We start from the raw sequence: 18,516 nt of genomic DNA, 5'->3' as shown, positions 1-18,516 counted from the left end.
TGAGGGTTTTTATTATGAAGAGATGTTGTACTTTGTCAATTGCTTTTCCTGCTCATTCTTATCCTCTCTCTTATTGTTGGTTGATTTGCAAATATTGAGCCAACCTTGCAAACCAGGAATGAATCCTATTTGATTGTGATGAATCATTTTTTAAGTGCATTGTTGGGTTTGGTTTGTGAATATTTTGTTGAGGATTTTTGCATCTGTATTCATTAGAGGTATTGGCCTATACTTCTCTTTTTTAGTGGTATCTTTATCTGGTTTTGGTATCAAGGTAATGCTGACCTCTTAGAATTAATTTGGCTGTTCTCCTTTCTCTTCTCTTTTTTGGATTAGTTTGAGAAGAAGAGGTATTAATTCTTCTTGAAATGTTTGGTAGAATTCACCTGTGAAGCCACCTTATCCTGTACTTTTGTTTGTTGGGAGTGTTTTGATTACTGATTCAATTTCTTTGCTGGCTATCAGTCTATTTAAATTTTATATTTCTTCCTGTTTCAGTTTTGGTAGTTTATATGTTTTTAGGAACTTATCCATTTCTTCTAGGTTGTTCAATTTGTTGGCATATAGTTTTTTTTTGTACAATATTCTCATATAATTGTATATCTGTAGTGTTGGTTGTTATTTTTCCTCTCTCATTTGTGATTTTATTTATGAGTCCTTTCTCTTTTTTCTTGATATGTCTGGCTAGACATTTATCAACTTACTGATTTTTTTTTTCCAAAGAACTAACTCCTGGTTTAATTGATCTGTTCTATTGTTTTTCATTTGTAAATTATTTCTGTTCTAATCTTTATTATTTACTTTCTTCTACTGGTTTTGGTTTTTGTTTGTTCTTTTTCTAGCTCCTTTGGGTGTAAGGTTTGTTTGTTTATTTGAGATTTTTCTTGCTTCTTGAGGTAGGCCTGTATTGCTATAAACTTCCCTCTTAGAACTGCTTTTGCTAAATCCTAAAGGTTTTGGACTGTTGTGTTTTCATTTTCATTTGCTTCCATATACTATTTTATTTCTTCTTTGATCTCCTGGTTGACCAGTTCATTGTTTAGTAGCTTGTTATTATTATTTTTTTATGTTTATTTTATATTTTGAGAGAGAGAGAGAGAGAGAGAGAGAGAGAGAGAGAGAGAACATGAGTGGGAGAAGGGCAGAGGAGGTGGCAGACATAGAATCCGAAGCAGGCTCCACTTCATCTGCTGGGCTCAGCACTGTCAGCACAGAGCCCATTGTGGGGCTTAAACCCATGAACCATGAGATCATGACCTGAGCCAAAGTCGAACACTTAACCAACTAAGCCACCCAGGAATCCCAGTAGTAGCATGTTATTTGACTTCCATGTATTGCGGTCTTTCCAGATTTTTTCTTGTGTTTAACTTCTGTTTTTATAGCTTTATGGTTATAAAATATGTATAGTATACTTTGACCTTCTTGAATTTGTTGAGGCTTATTTTGTGGCCTAATATGTGATCTTTTCTGGAGAATGTTCGTTGTGCAAGTGAAAATAATGTGTATTCTGCTTTTTTAGGATGGAATGTTCTGAATATGTATGTTAAATCCATCTGGTCCAGTGCATCATTCAAAGCCATTGTTTTCTTGTTGATTTTCTGTTTAAATGATCTGTTCATTGATGTAAGTGGGGTGTTAAAATCCCCTACTATTATTGTTTTACTATTCATCAGTTCCTTTATGTTTGTTATTAACTGTTTTATATATTTGGGTGCTTCTATATTGGGTGTATAAATATTTATAATTGTTTTATCTTCTTGTTGGATTGCCCCTATATTATTATATAGTGCCCTTCTTTGTCTCTTGTCATCATCTTTGTTTTAAAGTCTATTTTGTCCTGGGGGAGGAGTTAAGATGGTGGATTAGTAAGGGAACCCTGGGCTTGTCTCATCCCTTGAACACAGGTAGATCAACATCAAATCATTTTGAACACCTAGGAAATGGATCTGAGAATTAAGAGAACAAAGTGCATAATTTGAGGGGGAGAATGTGGGAGACACCTGGTGCAGAGAGGTGAGTTGGGAGAGGGAAGAGCTGCAGTGTTTACACAAGAAAAGCCTTCCCCCTGAAAGTAGCTAGAAAGAAAGAGGGAGAGAAAGAGTGAAAACATGCACAGGGGACTGCACAAGAAAACTATTCCACAAAATCATTGGTGGGGAAAAAGGACAGGGTTTCAATACTGCCAGTTTTTTATAAACAGCGGAGTACAGTGTCTGAAGTTTTGTAGTTCAGCGCCTGGTGGTGCTTCTGTGAGGAAGCAGGATTGTGCCCTGGGAGCAGGCAGCAGTCTGAGGATCCCCTGGGTCACATGGGGAGAAGTGGTTCCTCTGCTCAGAGTGCAGTTTGTAGTGACAATATGGTTTCTCCACTGGCAAAAGAGCCTGCAGGTGCCATACAGCTGCCCGTTCACTGGCACAGACACCAGCTGAGGGCAGCAAAACCTGGTGCTGGCTGTGTATCAAGATTTACCATGAACTCCATGCTGCTGCCACTATGCAGTCTTGCAGCAGTTTTCTCAGACAAGCTGGTACTGGCCACAGCATGGCAAGACCCTCTCCCAGGGGATTAGTGTGGGTACAAGCTGTGGGGGTGTCTGATGTATGGGGTTTTGAAATACAGCTGCTCCTGAGATAAAACCCAGGAGGGTGGACAGCTTAGACACAGATGGTGAAGGGGGGGGAGCTGACAGAAGCCAGGGGCATGGGAGGGGTGATTGTGCATCTGTGAAGGCATAACTGTGAGGGTGAGAACTTCCTACTCTGGAGAGTAGACAGCAGGGTGAAGGCATTTTCAGCATTAGCCCACCAGCACTGATTGACCTCAGTGAGCTAAACAGTGAAACAAACCATGAGAGACTCTTTTTTTTTTTTAACGTTTATTTATTTTTGAGACAGAGAGAGACAGGGCATGAACAGGGGAGGGTCAGAGAGAGAGGGAGACACAGAATCTGAAACAGGCTCCAGGCTCTGAGCAGTCAGCACAGAGCCTGACGCGGGGCTTGAACTCACGGACCGCGAGATCATGACCTGAACCGAAGTCGGACGCTTAACTGACTGAGCCACCTAGGCGCCCCGAGAGACTCTTAAAGGTAGACAACAAACTGAAGATTGATGGAGGGAGGGGGTTAGATGGGGAATGCGTATTAAGAAAGACACTTGTTATGATGAGCATTGGGTAGTGTATGTAAGTGATGATTCACTGAATTCTATTCCTGAAACCAATATTGAATTGTGTGTTAACTAGAATTTAAATAAAAATTTGAAAAAAAAAGGTCTATTTTGTCCAATATAAGTATTGCTACTCTGGCTTTCTTCTGACATCCATTTGCATGATAGATATTTCTCCATTCCCTTACTTTCAAAGTAAGTACTTTGGAGTGCTTAGTCCATTTACATTCAAAGTAATTATTGATAGATATGTATTTATTGTTATTTTATTATTGGTTTTGTGGTTGTTTCTGATTATTTTATCTTATTTTTCTTGTCTTTCATAGTTTGTTGATTTTCTTTAGTGATATCTTTGCATATTTATTAGTGGTTTGATATGTGGTACCATTAGGTTTGTATATAACCTCTTCTACATATAACACTCTATATTAAGTTGATGGTTTTTTAAGTTTGAACCCATTTTTTACTCCTCTCCTTCCCACATTTAAGGTATATTTTATTATATATTACATCCTTTTAGTTTGTGACTTCCTTGACTAATTTTTTTACAGAAATACTATTTTTTAATGTTTTTGTGTTTCCTACCTTTATAGTGTCCCTTTTGGTCTCTTTTCCACTGTAAAACTACCTTTTACTCTTTCTTGATGGGCTGGTTTAGTGGCCATGAACTCCTTTAGCTTTTGGTTTTCTGGGAAACTCTTTATATCTTCTATTCTGAATGATAACTTTGTTGGGTAGAGTATTCTTGGCTGCGGATCTTCCTGTCAGTACTTTGAATATTTCATGCCACTCCTTTCTGTCTTGGAAAGTTCCTGCTAAGAAATCTCCTGGTAGCCTTATGGGTTTTCCTATGTTAGTAACTCCTCCTCCTCCTCCTCTTCCTCCTCCTCCTCCTCCTCCACCCCCACTTCCTCCTCCTCCTCTTCCCCCTCCTTCTCTTGTTGCTTTTAAAATTTTTTCTTGGGGCGCCTGGGTGGCTCAGTCAGTAAAGCACTGGACTTCAGCTCAGGTCATGATCTCACACTTCGTGGGTTAGAGCCCTGTGTTGGGCTCTGTGCTGACAACTCAGAGCCTGGAGCCTGTTTCAGATTCTGTGTCTCCCTCTCTCTCTGCTCCTCTCCTGCTCCCACTGTGTCTCTCTCTGTCTCTCTGTCTCTCTTTCTCAAAAATAAATAAACATTAAAAAAATGAAATAAAATTTTTTATCACTATGTTTTCCCAATTTAATTTCAATATGTCTTGGTGTAGGTCTGCCTTTGTTGATTTTGATGGGAGTTCTCTGTGCTTCCTGGATCTGGATGCCTATTTCCTTCCCCAGATTAGGGAAGTTTTCAACTATTGTTCTTCAAATAAATTTTCTGCTCCCTTTGCTCTCTCTTCTTCTGGAACTCCTATAATATGAATGCTGTTACATTTGATGGAGTCACTGTGTTCCCTAAGGCTATTGTCATTTTGCAAAATTCTTTTTTTTTCTATTTTGTTCAGCTTGATTACTTTCCATTGCTCTGTCTTCTAGGTCACTAATTCATTTTTTCCGCTTCTTCCATCCTACCGTTCATGCCCTCAAGTGTGTTTCTCATTTAACTTATTGTATCCTGTATCTCTGTCATGTTATTTCTTTTCTCTGTGTTAAGGGTATCATTCATGTCTTTCACTCTTTTCTCAAGTCCAATGAGTATCCTAATGATCATTACTTTAAGTCCTGTATCAAGCATGTGACTTATATCTGTTTTGTTTAGCTCTCTGGTCATGGCCTTGTCCTATTCTTTCATTTGGGATAAATTTCTCTGTCTTCTCATTTTGTCTAAGTCTCCATGCCTATTTCTTTGTGTTAGGAAACTCAGCTCTGTCTTCTTTTCTTAAGGGTAATGGTGTTATGAAGAAGTCCTGTAGTGCCCTGCTGTGTTGTGTTCTCTGTTCCTCAGGGTCTCGTCCTTCTTTTTTTTTTAAAAAATTTAAATGTTTTATTTATTTTTGTTTGAAAGAGAGAGAGAGAGAGACAGAGAGAGAGAGAGCAAGAGTTGGGGAGGGGCAGAGATAGAGGGAGACACAGAATCTGAAACACAGAATACATGCACAGAATACGAAGCAGGCTCCAGGCTCTGAGCTATCAGCGCAGAGCCTGACTTGGGGCTCAAACTCAGAGCAGTGAGATCATGACCTGAGCTGAAGTCAGATGCTTAACCCACTGAGCCAACCAGTTGCCCCCAAGGGCTTCATCCTTCTGAGAGTGTCTCCAGTGTGTGCTGTGTGCCCTCTACTGTTTTGTCCTGGCTGCTTTATCCTTTATGCCCATCATCTGAAATGACTTCTGTCTGTCATGGGCAGTGTTTGGTCCTTGGACTGAATGTGCTGCATTTTAACTAGGTGTCCTTTGGTCTGTTTGTGAAATGAGACCTGTTGCCACTGCCGTCTGAGCCAAAGTTCTGCAAAACTCTGGTGTCAGGAGACATGGTGTTGGTAGGCATTTGGGCTGGTCTTCTGAGGGATGGTGCCCACCATGCTGGGACTGGGGTAAATGTGACTGAGCAGGACTGGGGTAAATGTGACTGAGCAGGGCACTTCCACTAGAGCATGGTGGGGTGGGGCTTGGTGTAAGCAAATTAGATAGCAAGTGTGGGAACTGTGTTGGTTCCTGCAGGTGGCCCTGTGCTTATGCTGAGTGGGAGGGGAGGGAAATGGTGCCAGCCAGTTCCTTTGTTCCTGCAGGGTTCTCTTCACGAACTTGCCCACTGTGTGCCTCAGATGCTCTTCAGATCACTGTTTCTACACTATGTGTCTGTGGTTTGTTTACCTGCCTTTTCTCTAAGAGCAGCACAATACCTTCTGGGCTCCATCCCAGCCAAGGCCACTGACCTTTAAAATTCCAGACTTTATGCCCTGCTGGTTGGAAATCATGAAATTCAGTCCCTCTTGCGTTCCAAGCCAATTGCTATGGAGATTCATTTTCCCTGTGCACTCCCCTGTGTGTTAGTCTGTCTCTAACCCTTCTCTCTGACAGTGGTTCCCTCTCTACTGCAGTGGCCATGATCCCTTTCTCTCCCAAATCACATCTCCACACCTCCCACCTTCTTCAATGTGGCCTCTTCTCAACCATTAGTTGTAGAGTTTGTTCTGCCAGTCTTCAGCTGAATTTCTGGTTTATTTAGGATAATTTGATAGTCATCTAGTTGCATTCATGGGACAAGACAAGGCTACGGTCCTCCTACTCCACTGCCATCTTCCTAGATTCAACTATTGATTATTTTTTCTGATTATATCTCCATGTATAGTCTATTTACTTATTAAATTACTAGCTTCTGTTTATTTTGGCCTTTGTCTTTCTTTAAAACGTTTTTCTCAAGTAGCTGGTGATTATTGTTGACCATTTTATATTTAAGAGTGGTGTATAAAAAACTTAATTATGAGCTGTATGTACATTGGTAGGGCTTCTTTTCAACATGAGTGGGTTTTCTGGCCAACTGTGAGCTTTACCTCACAGAAACCTGGCTGAAAACTTTCACTGGGGAGCCCTTGATATCACTACTTTGAGGTCTTTTTCCTTAAGCTGGTCAGATTCCCTAGAAGAATATCTCATCTCTTGCATCAAAGGTATTATAGTTTGGGTTCCCTGGGAAGCAGAGATTAGCATGCAAGAAGTTTATTAGGGAATACCATTGGGGTCAACACTTATGTAAGTGAAGAGAAAAAAGCAGGATTGTGCAAAAGAGAATTTGGGCTATGATGTATTCTCAGTGAAGGCCTTAGCCGACCCCATGGGAGCTCTGATCCTGTGATGGCCCTTCTAAATTATCTGCATGGGTATGAGCAGGGGCTCCATCTTTATACCCTCATATTGGTCAGTCATTGGATGTAGTTGTCCCTGACAGGAGCCATGGCCTTGGGAATTCTTCAGTTGAGACATTTCCTGAATAGGACTGACAGCTAAGAATTGTCTGCTGTCAGTACTTCTGGAACCTGGGGGGAATCTTTGGTCTTTGAGATGGTCAGTTTTATGTGTCAACTTGATTGGGATAAGGAATGCCTAGATAGCTGGTAAAACATTATTTCTGTGTATGTCTGTTAGAGTGTTTCTGGGAAAGATTGATATTTGAATTGGTAGACTGAATAATGAAGATGCAGGTGGACATCATCCAATCTGCTGAATGCCTGAATAGAACAAAAAGGTGGAGGAAGGGAGAATTTGTTCTCTTGGCCTGAGATAGGATATTCATCTTCTCCTGCCTTCAGACATCAGTGATTCTGGTTTTCAGGCCTTTAGACTTGGACAGAAACTTACACTGTCAGTTTTCCTGGTTCTCAAGGCTTTTGACTCAGACTGAATCATACCAGCAGCTTTCCTGGTTTTCCAGCTTGTAGATGGCAAATGGTTATGAGATTTCTTGGTCTTTAGAATAGTGTGAGTCAATTATTATAATAAAACTATCTATATTCTATGTCTTTATCATGTATCTATCTATATGCATCTAATCGCCAATCAATTCTGTTTCTCTGGAGGACCTTGAGCATTACGGTACTGAAGAGAAATCTGGGTGGCACACCACTTCATCCAATATAGTGGCATAAGCTTGGCTTCTAGAGTTCTGCATACTGTGTTGGGGTAACAGACTCTGAAAATGTCTCAACATTTAGTATGTATATGGAGTCCACAGGAGAAGAAAAATATTTAGCAGATTATCAAATAGAAATGCAAATGTTTTATTCTTCCAAAATATGTGCAGTAGATAACAACAGAGTTATATTTGGAAATTTGAAACTCACTATTCTCCATCTCCTCTTTATGTGGTAACTTTTATTTGCTGCTTTATTTTGTCATAGATTATTGTCTATATATCTATTTTGGTATCCTTTTCACCTAGCAGGATGCTTGATACATAGTAGCTATCCAACGAATCTTTATTTTGTTAAATAGGAATTGTCTACTATAGTAATATGTGTAGTATTTTATTCTCTTGAAACTGATGCTGTCCCTTCATCTCCAACCAAACATCTGGGTGAAGATAACTAGTGAGAGAGATGGGGATATGGTGAAGTCTGTTAGTGAGCTTGCTGGAGTTCCTCCTTTCTCCTAGTAATGCCTAGGTGGCCTTTTATGTCCACTTGCTGGTAAGGTCTCCTCCTGATCTTGGCTGGGGCTCTCATTGCTGCTTCTGTGTGGCTCAAATGATAGCTGAGATGGCACTGTTCCATCTGTGGGGCCAGGCTATTTTTCCAGTCTACAGTTGTCAACTTGTCATCATTTCTCCTGGGCCCATGTGATTTTTTCCACTTCCTTGCTCTAATACTTGCTTTTACTGAGACCAGGAAATGACGCTCTCTGTGTTGACCCTTTCTTTGGTTAGTGCCTCTACTTTTATTTGATTAAGTTTTTATTGTTTCTGTATTTTTTAAAAAGAATTACACATATCAGTGATATTGTCCAAATGCTTGTGTCCCTTCCCCCAAAATTTGTATGTGCCCAATATATTGGTATTAGAAGGTCTTTGGGAGGTGATTAGATTGAAGGGCTCCCTGTGGTCTCATGAATGGGACCCTAGAGAGCCCCACCACATGAGGATATGATGATGGCATATGAAGACATCCATCTGTGAACCAGGAGGTGGGCTCTCACCAGATAGTGAATCTGTCTGCATCTTGATCCTGGATTGCTCAGCCTCTAGACCCATGAGAAATGAATTACTGTTGTTTATAAGCCAACCAGTCTATGGTAATTTGGTTATAGCAGCACCTAAGACAATAAGGAACTGGAAACAAATTCTCTCTAGGACCAGTGGTAAGATGTTAGTGACATCATATGGCCTTCTAGTCTAAATAGTCCCTTTTCGTTTATACTTAGCTAATATCTCTGTCCTGACTCTAACCACTTTCCATATTTCCTATTTCAGGACAAATCTGTTGTCTGAGATTTTCTCTGAGACATAGGAGGATTTTGTTCCCTATACTGGATTATGGATTTCAGTCTCAAGGTTGAGGTCAAATACATAGCAATATACAGCAAGCAGAACCTGAGCTGGCCCCCTGCCCCTACCCACCAATTTCCCACTAACGTACTTAATACCGATATCAGGCTCCCTCTGGAACCCTCTGCACACAGGATTTATGAAACACACATTCAGTGAAATACACAGTTGAAACTGTATAACAGAGTATCTGATATGTGGTAACAGATCAGTAATTGTTAGGGAAAGGAACCAACATTTTATTTTTTTTTTTTTACCATGAGTAAGGCCTTGTGCTATGTGATTTATAAACTTTGTCTTTTTTAAACCTTAAAATAGCTTAAGGTTTATCCATATCTTACCAAGGAAGCCCTAAGTTTCAGATAATTTAATTAAGCTCTTCAATGTCATATAATTAGCAAGTGGAAGAACTGGGATTCCATCTCAAGGCTGTTTCTGAAGTTAATGTCCTCTCCATAGTGCCCTGTTTCATTCTATTTGAACTTGGGTATGAATTTGAATATCTACATTCGAGGAATATTACTGTTTCTAATATATGTGTATATATATAGCCTCTGACATGTCCTATATAAAATACTATACCATAAATTTTCATACCTCACTCCTCTGTGCTGGTGGACAGGCCAAAGGGATTTTGAATGGAAGCTACCATCTCAAACATTCACTTCAAGAAAGAAATAGGAGGAAGAGAAGAAGCAGGAGAGGAAGGAAAGTATAATAAAGAGAAAGATTAACTTATAGAGTAGGGATTTTGGGGCTATGATCTTGGAAGAAAAACAGAGCATAGATTATTTAAACCCACATTTGTTTTACTGAGAAAGTAACAGAGAAAAACCCACTGAATGCATGTTAACTGCTCAATACTTGTGTGCTGAATGCAAATTAATTACTAAAACCATCTGGTAATCATTCGAATCTGGCAGTAAAAGTGATGAGTGAAGCATTTATCATCACTCTGAAGGCACATTTTTCTAATGGATCTTTTACTCAAGTTTTATGTTTCTGTTGTGAATTTAAGAGTTTTTTCTAGCCACATAGTGCTTCCAACTTCTATTTGTAATTAGGATGATTCTAATTATGTAGTGGTGGCACCAGGAATAATATTGCAATTGGCCTTCATTGATCAATAGAGCATCCACCTCTTAACTCACAAAATAATGCAAACTTTGATTAAATTAGAGAAAACCAATGAACACACTTTTATTGTAAGGAAGCACCCTTTACCTGCTTCAGAATATGCATAGAAGTATGTGTGTGTATGTGTGTATTTATGTGTATGTGTTTGTGTGTAGATATGTATGCATGTGGCTTTTGGAGCACAAATTTAATTTTCTGTTGTGTATCATTGCAGAGATACCTATCTAACCTTCACAATAGTATGCTGTTCAAAGGGCATAATCAAAAGAAGTAGCACCTTTGGTTTCAGGCTAACACCTTAAGGTATGGCATCACCCTTAAAAGTTGGGCAAGAGGGGTCCCTGTAAAGGGCCCTGTGCTTTATTGGGCCATGCAGATGACAAACACCAAAATAAAACTTACTTAAGAGCTTATGGATAGCTCTCTCACTTAGAATCTGGTGCTTAGCGCTGGTATATTGTAACCCATTTCCCAAATATTAGCTCACATAAGTACCACCATTCAGGCCCCAGGGAAATACTTTTTCATATCTCTTGCCCTATATTCTCAGAATAAAGACAACTGTATCTGAATACTTGAAGTTCTGTGGGTTTGCCCATTCATATCATGAATACAGGGAAGATTTGAATAGCAGAAGCTTTAGATAAAGAGAGAAGGCAAAATTATCATCTTGTTGAATCTCTCCTCTTAGGTAGCATGACTGTAATAGATTTTGCTTAACAATGTGTTATTCTAGCACTGCCCCGCCTCCAATAGGAAATGTTTCTCTTTGTGTTTCAATATGTAGTTCCAGAGGTTTTCATGAATCAGCATGATAAACATAAGAGCTGTACATAGACGTTGAACAATATTAGGGGGTATTAATCAAAATTATTTAAGATGGGTTTTAAAAAAATTATTTCTGGTGTAGTTAACATACAGTGTTATATTAGTTTCAGGTGTACGATATAGTGATTCAACAGTTCCATATATTATTCAGTGCTCATCAAGGTAAGTGTACTCTTAATAATGGTGGAATTTTTAATTTAATTTTTTGAAAGTATAATTAATTCTTGTTAATATTTTAAAAATAAACATGGTTATTTGCAATTGTAGTATTCAGTGTCCACCTATTTGCCAATGTAAAGAATCAGTCTCACAATTCACATGTTTATATCTAGACCTGTCTGTACAAATTGGCAGATGAAAGTTTGAATGTCTTTAGGCTCTAATTTTGGGACTCTTGAAGTTAGAATTGACTAGGGAAAAATGTGGGTAAGATGATTACGAGACATTACCTAGATAAAGAGTTAATTAGACGGTTAAATAATAATCGGCAAGTGTATATTAGTTTTCTATTGCTGCTATAACTATCACAGACAAAGCAGGTTAAAACAACTCAAATATATTCTCTTAGTTTCTATAGGTCAAAAGTCCAGGTACAACAGGGCTCAGTTGCTTCCCTGCTCAGCATTTCCCAAGGCCACAATTTAGGTGTTGGCACAGCATCACTCCTTTATGGAGGCTCTGAGGGTGAATCTGCTTCCATGCTCATTCAGAGTGCTGGTGGAGTCAGTTCTGTGTAGTTGTAGGACTGAGGTCCCCAATTCTTTACTGGATGTTGGCCAGGGGTTCTGCACTTCTAGAGGCTGCTTATATTCCTTGGCTTGTGGCTCACTTCCTCCATCTTCAAAGCTGGCAATGGTAGACCTAGTGTTTCTCGTCCTTTGAATCTCTTTGAACATTTCCTTCCTCATCTCTCCTGCCTTCTTCAATGGCAACTCTCTAATTCCTCTTCTGCTTTTAAGAGCCCATGTGATTATATTGGATCTACCTGGATAATAAAGATAATGTTCCTATCTTAAAGTCAGCTGATTAGCAAGCTTAATTACTAATTAATTACATTTGCCAAAGGTCTTCACAGCAGTCCCTCATGATAATCTTGATTTTTACTGTTTATACAGAACTTTACTATGATGCTTGTTTGCATTTATTAGTTTGGTTGAGTTCCACAACAACCCCATTAGGAGGTGGTGCCTCTATATTTCAAGGAAGGAATCTATGCATAGAAGATGTTCAGTGGTTTGTCTTTGTGCTCCATTCTCACTGTCTGCTGATACTTCCCCTTTTTGCTTTGTTTATCAGTCTTGGTGCCATGGTTGCTTGGGGACAGAATTTGGCTTTTAGCTTTGATTCTTGGCAATCCTTACGCAATGACTCAGCCACAATCTTTCAGTTTTTGATCATTTTGCATTAGTTCTCAGAAGGATCAGGCTTGGAAGTGTTTTTTTTTTTTTTCCTATTTAAGCTGGTGCCCCAGACTGCCTCAGGATATCACTGCATATCTTGCTCCTGGATGTAGTCTATTTCCCTCCTCTAGCCTATACATCTGGAAAGACTATGTGGTAGAATGGGGAGAACGTGAGCCTCATAGTAAAGGAGGCTTTATTGTCATCTGAGTGTATGTTGTTGGGAAATCTGTATAATCTCTTTGAGTCTAAACTTTCTCAATCATAAAAATGGGAATAATTATACCTTCCATGTCAGAGTTGCTTAAGGATTAATAATATATGGATGTACCCGGCACAGTGTCTGACATATATTAGCTGCTTGAAAAAATTGTAGCTGCTTTTATCATAATTAAAAGTTATATCCCAGCTTTCTCTTTCTATTGTGAGTGCTTGGAGGGTCAGAATCATATTTTACTCATTTTTGCATCCAGATTTCCTAGCACACAGTGGGTTCTTAATAGATTCTTGAATTTAATTCAAAATAAACTTAAGACTGAAGTTCCTCTTAACTATTCCTATGTTATTTTATGGGGAAAATGCTTGGTGTAAGATAAATGTGACTAATGGCTACTGCCTCCTAGCTATTAATTGAAAAACAGAACTAGAAGTACATTATTTTTTCTTCTGCTCATTAACTTTATTTGTTTTCACTTGTGTAGGTTCATTCTCATTGACTCTGAGTTGTTCCCAGGTGTATGGTTGTATTCACTTTGTTCTCATACAAACAAAATATGTTCTCACAGTTTATTGCAGGGGGCTGCCATTTTTTGGTATTTTAATGTCTATAGTCTTTTTCATGGTTCTCAGATTTAGTTCTCAGTGTAGCATATTTGTGCCACAGGTAACTCCTGCTTGTCTTCCATTAACCTGTTAAGACCTCCTTAGCAGATATTCTTCTTAGTGCTTCTGTGCTGCCATGGATTGATAATTTGGGGAGTTTCTCTTTAAATGGAGTCCAGAGCATGCCCAGATGCTACAGAGTTTTGAATGATCTGTTCCTTCAGGTTTTTTTTTTTCTTCAAGAAAACATTGGAAAGAGAAAACATTTGTTTGCGTATAGTATCTTCTACCAGACCTTTCCCAGGATAGGGCAGTGATGGGCTGTTAATATAGAGGCCGATATACAAAATCCAAACTTAACACCCTAGTTCAGTAAGAATTGTTAACTCTTACTGGGATTATGGCAATGGCCTTCCACCTGGACTACTTGTATTCATTCTTGCCCATTTTTGCCCCTTTCCAAGTTGTTTTTTGTGCACAATTTAGGGTAATGTTTTTGAAATGCAAATTTCATTTTGTATCCTCCTAGTCTGGAACACCTTTTAGACTTTAAGTAGTTCATTTGTTACCGTGTCTAGTGAGTTTGTTGGCATTTTACTAGTTGGGACAAATCTAGCACTTTATTTATTTTTAAATATTTATTTTTGAGAGAGAGAGAGAGAGAACACAAACAGGGCAGGGACAGAGAGAGAGGTAGACAAAGAATCTGAACCAGGCTCCAGGCTCTGAGCTGTCAGCACAGAGCCTGACCCTGGGCTTGAAATCACGATTGGTGACATCATGACCTGAGCTGAAGTTGGATGCTTAACCTACTGAACCACCCAGGCACCCCAAATCTAGCACTTTAAATGTCCTTAATCCAGCATTTAATGTTGATTCTCACTGATCATTGGAGTAGATCATAATAACATGAAACTTTGTACTTATTCCGGAGAAGTGAATTAGGCATGTACTTAGGCTGTAAATTTAGAGCCAGAGAGTCCTGGTTTTCAGTTCTCAGTTCTATCAACTGTCAAAGCCTGTGCCTTTGGCTTTTTAACTTTAGTTTCCATAGCCATAAAATAGGAATAGTAGAACCAGTCTCTCTCCTATGAGTATTAGATAGGTTGATAAACAGGATACTTATGGTATCCAGAATAGAGTTAGCTCAACATGGAAGGTAGTAAACTTGCTGTTATGGGAGAAGTTCCAGGGAAAGTTCTTGTAACCAAACATTTTTTCCTTATTAACTGTCTTTTACATGTAATTCCAAATTTTCTATTATTCCTTTGTGATGAAATGTGAAAGGATCTGGTTCATTTAAGTGTTCTGTGAAAAGCAATGTGGTGCAACAGTGGGGTCATATGGTCTCTGGCTCAGGAAGACGTAAGATTTTATCACTGCACTGCAGCCTACTGGCTGCAGGGGCAAGTTAGTTTAACTTTCTGAAGTAGTATGTTCTATAGATATATAGTACTGCAACTAAAAATAAGCTAGAACAGCACCAAGTATGCTAATTCAGCCAACAAATATTTATTGAATGCCCACTCAATTTAACTTTGTTAAAGTGTAGGGATGGAGAGATAAAAAGCAAATCTTTGTCCTCAAGGAGCTCACAGTTTAAGCTTTCTGAGCTGAGATGGCATAGGATCTGCCAAATGCTGAAAATGGATCAGCCAACCTAGGTACATCCTCATTGGGGGTGGACAGCAGGTACTAACATTTGTTGTGGATTAGCTCTGAGTGCTCTTGTTTGGGACTAGCTGTGGATCCTGGCGGGTAACAGGGACTGGCAGCATCCCTACGGAATGTTTTCTGTGGCAAGGGCTTCAGCTGGCACTCCCGCCTGGTGACCCACCAGGCGCACGCACACAGTCAAGAAGTCCTACGCCTGCACTGGCTGTGGCAAGAGCTTGGCGGCAGCTCGCACCTTTTCCGGCACCAGATCATGCCCGCGGGCGAGAAGCCCTCCACCTGCCCCTCCTGCTGGAAGAGCCTCAGCCAGCACAACACCCTGATCCAGCACGAGGGCATCCACACGGGCCAGAAGTCCTATGTGTGCCATCGCTGTGCCAAGTGCTTCACCCGCCACTTGGACCTGGTCACCCACCAGGGCACCCCCACAGGGCGCCAAGCCCCATAAGCGCCCCATCTGTAGCCGGTGCTTCATGCAGAGCTCGGCCCTGGTCACCCACCGGTGCGCCCACACTGGGGTCAAGCCCTACATGTGCCCCGAGTGCAGCAAGTGCTTCAGCCAGCACTCCAACCTCGTCACCCACAATTGCACGTACACGGGCCACAAGCCCTACCACTACCTCGACTGTGGCAAGAGCTTCAGCCACAGCTCACACCTCACCGCCCACCAGCGCATCCACCACTGCGTCCAGCCCTCCTCCTGCCCTCTCGGTGGCAGGAGCTTCGGCCAGTGCTCCAACCTGCACCGGCATGAGAAGATCCACACCACTGGGCTCAAGGCCCTGGCCATGCTGATGCTGGGGGTGGTGGGGACTCTGGCGGCACCCCTGCCTGCTCCCACTTAGGCCGGGAGGAGGGCCCAGCTGTAGAGGAGACGTGAGGGCAGCATGAGGGGGGTGTGGGAAGGGAGTGAGAGGTGCTGGCATGGGGTGGGGCATGGCAACACAGAGGAGCTAGGGTGAGGTGCTGGCTACCAATTAAAGGCCTTGGAATTCAAAACAAACAAAACAAGTCCAAAAAGTGTGAACAAAACAGTGATTCTTGTCACCTGTAGTGACCTATTCAGTTACTATTCAAGGTCCTCAGAAGTTTCATGAACTATTATATTGGGGATACAAAAAGAGCAAAATCATTTCCTGAAGGAGACCAAAGCCCTGAGTCCAGGGCAGACTAGAAAATAGTCACAGAGCAATGCGAAGTATTTTATAATTGAGAATGTTCCAAGATGCTTTGGGAACAGACAGACTGGCCTAGATCCTAGTTTGGGATGAAATGGAAAGACTGCATAAGATGGTGATGGGTGGACGGAATCTTGAAGGTGCTCAACAGATACATTCAGATAACTGGCCATCCCTCAGCTTGTCTCTGATTGTGAACTGATTTACTGAGATCAAACCTAGGGTGTCCTTGGGTAGGGCTATCCCTCTTTTTTATTTAAATTCCAATTAGTTAACATACAGTGTAATATTAGTTTCAGGTGTAGAATTTAGTGATTGACCACTTAACATTCAATACTGACTGTTTATCACAACATGAGCTATCTTGTTAGTATAGGATCCCATAACCTTGGGTACATGGAGTGTGAAAAAAGATTTTTGTTAGTATTTGTTAAATTTATACTTTTGCATAAATCTAAACATAGCATTGATGAATCAAGATTTCCTCACTTTTTAAGTTATGAAGAGGCATTCTTCAGATAAATTCTGGTCTTTCTGTCTGGGGCATCTTGAGGATTTTCCGCTCTACCCAGGTGTCTTTGCTACTGTGGTGACTCAAACGATGCCAATCTCTAATTTAACCAAAGAACTTAATGCCCTTCAAGGTCCTGCTCCAGCAACCTCTCAAGACAATGGGGTGTTTGGGCCCCATCTCCTTTATAGGCCAACTTGCCCTATTTACTTTCATCATCTCGAGCACACAGGGGTTCAAGGCACACATATAAGTTTTCTTAGTAAAGAATGAGGCAGATCTCATAATGCATCACAGTGAAGGAGAATAAAGCTTGAAATTCCAGATAACAGTCATTCATTCTATTGGATGTAAGCTTTGGTAAGCATATTCCCGCTGGATATGCCTGAACCAACTCTAATCTTAGGGGATCTTTTTCTTATTAAGCCACTTTTCAAGTTTCTCAGGTTTGTAATCCCACCCTCCTCACTCAGAAAACTCTGCTTATCCTATACAGAGGATGAGGTGTAATACCTTAAATGTTGCAAATTTGTATTTTATTGTAGCTTACAAATTTGAACAATATCATAAACTACAGCTGGATGCAAAAAGAGATCCAGAAAAGAGGTGAGATCTGGTCTCCTGAATAAGGCTAATATGGGTCCCCCTTAGTCTTTGAACCGTTGGAAACCTTGACCTGACTATTCTCTTTATTATGTAATCTTGAAGTAAACTGACCTTTATACATACAAACCTTATTTTTCCCCAGAGATTATGCAGTACAATCCTATACTGAAGAAAGGCTATTTCTCCTGTCAGCAGGATTTTGTCCTTGATCTTATGAAAGATAGACTCTCTAGTTACTGGGCTGAGAATCTCTTGGCTCTTCCTGCTCCTTCTTACTTGCAGCTAATGGGTATTCTCTTTGGTACATTAAAGGAGGGGAGGATGGTGCCAGCTTGGATTTGCTGGATGTGATTTAATTATTTATTCTAAGTCTCTTTCTGATAAAAGCTGGTAGATGTGAGGCTGTGGTGGGAGGGGTGAGGGGGCTGCACAGTTTATCTTTCCACACAAACAATATTGAACTCAATCCTAGATAGGTTTCTGTTCATAAGACAACCCAGACTAGGTCAGATGACTTTACTTTAGGGTATATAACCTTCTCTCTCTAATTATTAGTGGACTTGTGTTTCACTTCCTATTTGACTATGAATTCCTTGCAGATAGGGCTTATGTTTTTCATGTTTGAAAGCACAACATCCAGCACCTTAACTAGCCACTTGATTGGTATTCAGAAAGGTGTTTGCTGAATTGAACAGAACCAAAGCAAAATAGATTGCATAATTCAAAACAATCTTTTAAAAACTTTCGATGGGGCTATTAAATGCGTCTCAGTAGTGTGAAAATATTTTGAAAAATATATGTCAAATCCCCATTCCTTCCTAAAAGTGCTCTTTGTTGGCAGACCTGTCAATAGGACCAAGGAGTGAGCTGTTTTAATGTTTGTCTGGAATCTTCTGAATGTCAGTTTTCTGTGACATCCTCACATGTGGCTCAGCTCTGTTTCCTTTTTTGGTTTTTGTTTTTGTTTTTATTTTATTTTATTTTTATTTTTAATATGAAGTTTATTGTCAAATTGGTTTCCATACAACACTCAGTGCTCATCCCAACAGGTACCCTCCTCAATGCCCATCACCCACCCTCCCCTCCCTCCTACCCCCCCATCAACCCTCAGTTTATTCTCAGTTTTTAAGAGTCTTTTATGGTTTGGCTCTCTCCCTCTCTAACTTTTTTTTTTTCCTTCCCCTCCCCCATGGTCTTCTGTTAAGTTTTTCAGGATCCACCTAAGAGTGAAAA

General features: G+C 40.3%; 1 long non-coding RNA gene across 1 annotated transcript in view; it reads left to right on the top strand.

Moving 5' to 3' along the window:
* Positions 1–9,497: 9,497 nt before the first annotated feature.
* LOC128311875 (uncharacterized) overlaps positions 9,498–18,516 on the top strand; it is a 45,941-nt gene continuing 36,922 nt past the window's right edge. Inside the window, exons 1-2 of the long non-coding RNA XR_008290518.1 lie at positions 9,498–10,567; positions 11,197–11,254. This is a non-coding gene — a long non-coding RNA (uncharacterized LOC128311875). The remainder of the gene's footprint in view (positions 10,568–11,196; positions 11,255–18,516) is intronic.

This window comes from Acinonyx jubatus, chromosome D1 (genome assembly GCF_027475565.1).
Source record: "Acinonyx jubatus isolate Ajub_Pintada_27869175 chromosome D1, VMU_Ajub_asm_v1.0, whole genome shotgun sequence".
Taxonomy (NCBI): domain Eukaryota; kingdom Metazoa; phylum Chordata; class Mammalia; order Carnivora; family Felidae; genus Acinonyx; species Acinonyx jubatus.
This window is presented reverse-complemented; position numbering and strand designations above follow the sequence as displayed.